Here is an 8,477-nt window from a genome sequence, read left to right on the forward strand (position 1 = left end):
ATATAACCAGCCAACATCCAAACCAGCAACTGTGAGTATGGGCACAGTATCTGACATTGGTTCTGAGATACATCTAGATAGGTCAGGAAGTGTACGGACCTTTTTAATATATTTGATAGCCAAACTGTCTTGGTCAGTAAGGGGCTATTGGGATGATCATAGCCTTGTCGCAACTGATCTCAAATACTACCTTGGGGATCTGGGGAATTGATGGAGAAACATATAGGAGTCCTTGAAACCACCGGAGGATAAAGGTGTCTGGTAATGAGCTTAGACTCATAACCCCTCTGGATCAGAAGTTTGGGCACTTCAAGTTGTCCTGTGTGGCAAACAAGTCTATTATGGAAGTCACCCCATTGACAACATTCTGGCTCTATTATGTATTTCCACAGGGATGACTCATGGTTGGTTACTTGTGTCTGCTCAAGAAGTGTGCTAGGTCATCACTGACCCCCGGGAGATAAAAAGTCAACATGGCAATTCCATGTTGATGGCACCACAATTGGAATCTGATGGTCTCCTGGCAAAGAGGGTTTGACTGTTTGTTTGTTTATGTATTGCATCATGGACATATTGTCCATCAGAATTTGTCCTGTGGAGTTCCACAGAATAGGCAGGAATGCTATTCAGGCCGCTCTGATGGAGCTCCAGGATGTTGAGATATAGTTTTAGTTCATTCTGAGACTATGTTTCTTGCAGCAGCAGGTGGTTGAGATGGGTGCTCCAGCTGTTCGTAAAGCATCTGTGATAAGTGATGGAGAGGAGGAACAGACCTTCTCTAGGAGGAGTGCCAAGGAATATGGCACTTTTGGTACCTGTACCAGTAGGTACATTGGCACCAGTGTTGGTCCTGGTTCTCTCAGGAGTGCAGCTCAACAGACAGATCAGGCCGAGAGGTGCGTCACCAAATCTAGGGTCAGTACTGGAGGAGACTGTCTCTGTGCTGAGACCTGCAATGGCTGGAAGACAGGACTGGGCTGGGCCAGAGAGTCCTTCCTGCTCCAAGGATACCACTCCAGCCCCTCCTCCCGGTTCTACTTTCATCTCCACAGGATATTGGGAAGACAGAAACATAGATCTACCCTTCAATATTTCCATTGTAGGGTCATTGGCTGCCCCCTCTCCAGGAGATGAAGCTTTAACCTTGTGCCTTTCAACTTAGGCATTCTTGCAGAGACTGATAGGCACACTGAACATCTTGTTCAGTATGTGTGCTGTCGTAAATTGAAGAGACACCTGCTGTATCCAACTATCCAGGGAATTAGTCCATCACAGGATAGACAGGGCTTGAAGCCTACTGGTTTCAAGGCCAGCATGTTAAGTAATCCTATATGGAAGTGTCTATATGGTGGAGGGAGGTGTCTGTACACACAGGAGGTCTAAGTATCAGTATTCAGTTCAGATTAGTTGATATAGAGCATAGTGGTCATATGCTGAAGAATCAGAAAGCTTCTGAGGGTCTGTACAATCTGTACAAGGTTTTGTAGAAGACTTAGCCCAAGCTAAAAATTGACCATTCAGACATTTGCTGGGTTCTGTGGCTGCCACTGATGGGAAGAGGAAACTGAAGGAGGGTGTGGGAGTGTATTATCCATACACTGACCTGATGCCTACTTAAGTGGAAATTTACAGCAGGCCTGGTGGTGGACACCAGGTCAAGTGAGGCTGCCTACAGGGAGCTGGAAGGTGGCCACTTTCACTCAGGCGCCTCACTGGCGGCGAGTTCCGCGGACTTGGCCGCCATCCACTAGATAGTAGAAAGTATCCAAGGTCGTAAACAAGAAAGCTATGTAAGCTAAGAAGCTACCAATAATATGTAAGCTGTTCCCATGCTAAGTGTGTGAAATTATATAATAGCCAATCAGCAATTGTGTGACCATTGTATGCAGAGATGATAAAAAGGTATATAAGCTGGAGAACAAGATGGAATAAACGATTCTGCTTGCAATCATATTGGTTGTTGTGCTTTATCCGTCCTGCATCCTCTGTCATCAGCAGTGGAACTCTCCCTCATCCTCTGCTATCAGCATTGGAACCCGACAAATGGTGACCCCGACGTGATAGCAATTCAAGTGGATTGGATTGTGTGTCGGGCAGGGAGAAGAAACGCAGGAGTTATAGCCGCTGCAGGAGGTACTGCGCTGGACGCAGCTCCTGGTCGTCCAAGAGGGACGTGTATGAGCTCACAGGAGATACTGCGGTGAAGGCAGCTCCTGGTTGCCCAGAGGCAGGCGTGGTCGCCCAGAGAGGCAGGCGTGGTCGCCCAGAGGCAGGTGTGGTCGCCCAGAGAGGCAGGCGTGGTCGCCCAGAGAGGCAGGCGTGGTCGCCCAGAGGCAGGCGTGGTCGCCCAGAGGCAGACGTGTTCGCCCAGAGACGTGGTCGTCCGAGAGAGACGTGGTCGTCCAGAGGCGTGGTCGTCCGAGAGGGACGTGTTTGAGCTCAAAGGTGAGCGGCTAATTAATTAAGTATGGGAAACGCTGCATCAGCTGAAGAAAAAACGGTGCTTGAATTTTTTATATGTATCGCGGAGCGCCAAGGGGAAAAGGTGTCCCCGGATAAATTATCTTGCTTATTGAAGTGGGAACTAAGAAGGGGATTTTTTGTAAAATCAAGTACTGTATTTGATAAGACTGTCTGGGAATACTTGGGCTCCGACCTATGAGAGTCGGTAGCCCATGGCAACAAGGAAGCCTTTGCCTTAAGTCAGACCTGGAATAAGGCAAGGAGGATGGTGAAGAACCTTGCGGCTGAAGCGGGGGTACAAGCGGCAGTGAGAGAAAGATTTCAAGTGGGAAATGAGACGCCTCATGTATTGCCAGTAGGGAACGAAGTGAGTGTGGAGACCTGGACCGCAGTTCCATACCTCCGCGAGGAGATTGGTCGGTGACGGCCAAAGCGTGTGATAAATACTGGCACATAGGAAAATAAGACTCCTAAAGAGACCTCTACCATGGGAAATGAAAGAAATACTAAGTGGCAGGTTTCTCTGAAGAAGTACAGAAGTACTGAGTGGCAGTCAGACTTCTCTTATGTGGTATAATAAGTGTGTGAAAAGGATCTTGAAAACTGTTTGTAATTAGGTGCTACCTTAAGTGTTTCAAGAGAGAGAGAGGAAATTTTTTTTTTCCTTTCTTTTTCTTCTCTGTTTCTCTCTCCTTATCTCTCTCTCCGTTTCTCTTCTCTTGTTTCTAAAAACCTTTGAGAGAGGGGGAGGGAGTGGGTAAACATAATGGGAAATTGTAAAAAATAAGGATCGGGCCCTTAAGCATTTTGGTTCGAACAACATGGTTTATGGCCAAAAGGAGAAAGGGGGGCCAAAGATAAAATGCAGACAGGGTGAAAACTCTAAAGAAAGACTGCATAAGTCCCGGGTAAGGAGTCTAAAGGACTCCAAAAAGGAAAAAGTGAAAATTTAGATAAAGAGTATATAGAGAGGTCGGGGCCGGGGTTGGGGAGTAGGACGTGGTACCTTTTTGGCCCCAGGGGATTCCTCCTGCCACTATTGTGGACAGTTGGGACACTGGAAAGCAGAATGTCCAAGACGATCTGGCCAGTCGGAGTGGACATTTGGGCCACCACCACCTCCTCCCCGAGACCAGACTCAACCTTTATATTAGGACAGCCTGGGAAATAGTAACTTTATTAATGCACCCTTTTTGTTAATAGATTAATCAGGTTTTTATGTGTTTTGTTTTATTGATGGAAAACCAGTAAAATGTTTTATAAACACTTTCTAGACACTGAAGTCAGCAGATCCACCTTAAAAGTTTAGGAGTTTTCTCTATTCCCTTATCAAGGAAGAATGTAAACCAATTAATGCCGCATCTAGTGTCTAAACCACTATCTGTTTCTTTGAGATCTATTTCTAATTAGCATGCTTTTCTTTTAAGTTTTTATTTTTCAGTTAACCTGGTAGGTAGACATTTATATTGTAAAATTTGATTGTACTATTTATTGTTTACCAGATGGGATTAATTTGTTATTTTCCTTGTGAAAATGAAAATTCTATTTTGGCTGTATTTCTTGAATAGGGACAGGATTTTGAAATATCCAGCATACAAAAGGAATATGTCCTGTAATTACATCTCTCCTTAAACAAGGAATTATTGTGCCTATTTGAATCCTCTAAAACACCCCAATTTTTCCTGTTAGAAAACCTGGAAAATATTTATTGCTTTGTGTAAGATTGTGTGGGGATAAGTATAAGATCATTGCCTGTTACAGTAATGCCATGGACCCTGTAGCTGCAGGGCTTCCACCTTGTCTCCGTGCCATTGCAGCTGTAGCTGCCTTGGGTAAAACCTCGGAAACTTTGATTTTTGGTTCTCCACTTATTATTTTTGTACCTCATATTTGTTTAACAAAATATAAAATTCTTTTGTTGTTTGCAGGTCATATTATACTCACCCGATGTCCAGTTTTTGATCCTGCCTCATTGTTATCCACCCTTTGTAGAACCCAAAATTGATTTTCTATGTTATTGGCTCCTGTCAAAGAAATTTTAAAGGTATTCTTGTGGCTGATTATGCTGTTTGTTCTTAACATGAGGTAATTAAAAGTAACCCTTTCCCTTCTGTGAACCCTGATCAAGAAGCTAATTTTTTTCCTGTAACTACAGTTTGTATCCTGACCGAAGGTAAATTTGTTAATGATTCCCATTATGCCTTTGGTGTTGTCCATAATTATGGTTAACTCTAAAAACAAAAAGGCTTCCCCACTTTGGGAGGCTTCCATATTAAATGAATTTTATGTTGCTGCTTTATAAATGTTGTATAGTTATTTTTTATTATTGTTGTTGTTAAATGTTTAGTTTATTGGTATGTTGTAACAGACTCTGCTGTTAAGGCTGCAGTCCTTTCTGCATTTTAGGCCATATTTATGTTGTTTTGTGTTTATATTGGTCCAGTCTAATATGTATTAGTAATTGTATGTTTATTTTTGAATGGGTAAAAGTTTACCCATGTGCAAAGGCTGACACTATTATAGTCAGCGAAAGGCTTGTGAAGGAATTTATCCCTTGCTTTGGGATCCCTCTGTCTACCAACAGTAACAGGTCAAGTTATAAAAGAAGTTTGCAAGGCTCTTGATATCCAACAGAACTTTTATTGCCCACATCACCCTCAGTCTGCAGGGGCAGTGAAAAGACAGAATGGTGTTCTGAAAAAATAAACTAGCCAAAATTTGCCATGAAACCAGCCTCAAATGGCCAGATGCCCTGCCTTTAGCCCTTATAAGTATAAAATCATCATGTAACAGAAAGACTGAACTCTTACCACACAAGATCCTAATGGGCTGACCCGTGAGGCTTTCTAGCTCTCCACCAGTATCAATTCACCTAATGGATATTAATTTAGCTGATGAAACTGATTTGACTTATTGTCAAGCATTAATGAAGTGTGTTAAGGCTTTTCGTTCACAGGTCCAAGAAGCCCTTCCCCAAGACCCTCAAAAAGCATGTCATGATCTACAGCCCAGTGATTGGATTCACGTAAAGGTCCACCAAGACAGACAGCCCTGAAACTGCGTTGGAAAGGCCCACTCCAGGTATTTCTCACCACCAACACTGTTGTAAAGTGCCAAGGTTACCAGTCCTGAATACATGCCTAACACTGTAAAAGAACCTCTGCACCTGTAATGACAAGGTCAGTGGAACAGGGTGCAAGTGCTTGTAACCTCTCCCCTGCTCAAGAAAAGGATTTGCCACTCCAGAGCGAAAAGGATTTCAAACCACTCCAGAGCGAAGAGGATTTGAAACCACTCCAGAGCGAAGAGGATATACCACAACGTCATCCCTACCACCTCAAAAGGAAAAGACTTAAAAACTCCCCAGATCACTGGTTCCCTAAATGGGTATGGCTAGTGATCTTTTGGATGTTCTGTATTGGCCTTATCTGGATGACTTTATTTTGATCCAAGTTCCTGATTAACGGTACACCTGTCGAGGAAATCCCCAAGGTCCATGGGGAAGAAGACCAACAACCTGATGACTTTGAGGTACAATTACAACCCAAGCAACTAAACCATAAAAGACAATGCTTCTTGGACTATACAGACACATCTTTATAATTAATTATTCAATTACAAACAGATTTAAATGTGTCTAACTGTTGGATTTGTAGTCATGTTCCCTTGCATTTTGAAGAAGGTATACCCGTGGTTCTGATTGTGTTAAACACCATGTAGTAAAGAGATTGAGAAGTTAACACTACAGAGTTTGGAGGGACAGTTAAAAGTGTGAAAAGTGTTATAGGAAGAGAATTTTTGAATTTTTTTTTTGCAGCCTTCTGAAGGAAAAACAGGCCCTTCTCCCAAATAATTGGTCTGTAAATATGTAAATAATCAATTGTAATTAATTGCTGTAGGCTGATAGACAATCTGATTTAAATCATTTGACTATGGACAATTCAGTCAAAATTACTGAAAGAACTACTAATTTAATGCACATGACATTTTACAAATCGCATTATTATTCCATACCATTTTCCAAGATGATATTTCATGGGGTTTCACAGATTTATTTTATGCCTTAATTTTATGGCTACCAAATTTATTTTGGCTTAAGTAATTGTTTGTGTGTATAATTTGTTTTATTGTTATTTTTACCTGTTGTTGTTTTTAGTGTTTGGGTATTTTGCCCTCTGTTTGCTTTGCTTTTAGTTGGTTTGTTAAGGCCAGGGTGCCTGTTGTGCTAATGTTAATTTAAGTTGTAATTATTAAATTTAAGCAAAGGCTAGTTTAGGTTTATAAGTGAGCCACACTGGTAATACAGTGTGGCTCAAAGGGGGGATTGTAGGAAAATAATTGTCTGTTTGACCATAGTCACTTTATTTTAGTTTTTTGAGTGTTTTGTTCTCTGCTGAAACTACCCCCCTTCTCTTTCCCATAGTGTTTGATTTTTTGCCAGGGTCAGAGAAAGGGCAAGGAGAAAGCCAACTAGTTTTAATTAGTCATATAGCCTTTTGAGAGAGAGATCAGACAACTTTAATAGAAAAGTAGAAATTTTTTGTTCATATGTTATTTGTTATGTATATTTTTTAAACTAGAAATGTATAAGTTAATGGTAATAGTAGTAATATTTTGAATATACCTATAAGCATCAAAAATTTATGCATATGTAATTTTTTTTTGTCTTGTTTGTATAAATATGTAAAAAAGCATGTCTTCAGGGTCTCACACTGACCACATGCTGGGAAGTGTAAAAGAAAGGGGGGAGCTGTGGGGGTATATTATCCATATGCTGACCTAACGGCTGCAGAATCGTGCAGCTATCGATTTTTTTGTTGGCACAGGGACACGGTTGTGAGGATTTTGAAGGCATGTGTTGTATGAATTTATCAGATTAGTTATATTTTGTTCATGCTTTATTGCAATGCCTTGCAAATAATATGCATAAGATTATGCAAACTCATAATCCCTTATGGGAGTGGCTTAGCAACTTTGGCTGGCCCTCTTGGCTTGTTTTATTTTGTTATACGGGGATAATCATTTTGGGAATTGTACTCCTCTTCCTTATTTGTGCCCCCTGTTTTATTTGCTTATTGCAAGGTAGTTTGGAGTGTTTTGTTGAGCGCATATTTAAAAGAAAGGGGGAGATGTGGGAGTGTATTATCCATACACTGACCTGATGCCTACTTAAGTGGAAATTTACAGCAGGCCTGGTGGTGGACACCAGGTCAAGTGAGGCTGCCTACAGGGAGCTGGAAGGTGGCCACTTTCACTCAGGCGCCTCACTGGCGGCGAGTTCCGCGGACTTGGCCGCCATCCACTAGATAGTAGAAAGTATCCAAGGTCGTAAACAAGAAAGCTATGTAAGCTAAGAAGCTACCAATAATATGTAAGCTGTTCCCATGCTAAGTGTGTGAAATTATATAATAGCCAATCAGCAATTGTGTGACCATTGTATGCAGAGATGATAAAAAGGTATATAAGCTGGAGAACAAGATGGAATAAACGATTCTGCTTGCAATCATATTGGTTGTTGTGCTTTATCCGTCCTGCATCCTCTGTCATCAGCAGTGGAACTCTCCCTCATCCTCTGCTATCAGCATTGGAACCCGACAGGAGGGTTGCAGGTACCCCACCCTTTATGCTGAGGAGGCACAGGTAGCATGGATGCCCCTGATGGACACTGCTGTTAGAAATACTTCTGCTCTTACGCACGTGAGGTCTGTGCACACCTACAGTGGGAGCCATGCTGAAGAATTCTCAAAGAAGAATGTTAGTATCTTATATCAGTATCATTGCTCTTGCTTTATACAGGGGCCAATTACAGGATATTTTGCTTTTTAAACCTAATACTCACACAATCACCTTACTAGACTTGCAAATAGGATCCATATTTGGTATTTTCTTCAGTAGCCAGTAAACTTTGGAATATAAATGGACTTCTGTTTAGGACCTGATTCTGCAACCCTTACTCACCAGTACTCACACTGAAGTTAAAGAAAGTACAGCATGAGTAAGTGCTACTCAACATG

The 8,477-nt window shown here is 41.8% G+C and overlaps 1 long non-coding RNA gene across 1 annotated transcript; it reads left to right on the plus strand.

The window, feature by feature from the left end:
- The first annotated feature begins 1,582 nt into the window (after nucleotides 1-1,582).
- On the plus strand, nucleotides 1,583-7,969 carry LOC137142702 (uncharacterized). Its single transcript, XR_010917003.1, has 2 exons — nucleotides 1,583-2,445; nucleotides 4,392-7,969. It is a non-coding gene; the product is annotated as an uncharacterized lncRNA (long non-coding RNA).
- Nucleotides 7,970-8,477: the final 508 nt, after the last annotated feature.

Source organism: Emydura macquarii, unplaced genomic scaffold (genome assembly GCF_026122565.2).
Source record: "Emydura macquarii macquarii isolate MOO-44397 ecotype Brisbane River unplaced genomic scaffold, CSIRO-AGI_Emac_v2 contig_3240, whole genome shotgun sequence".
NCBI classification, from domain to species: domain Eukaryota; kingdom Metazoa; phylum Chordata; order Testudines; family Chelidae; genus Emydura; species Emydura macquarii.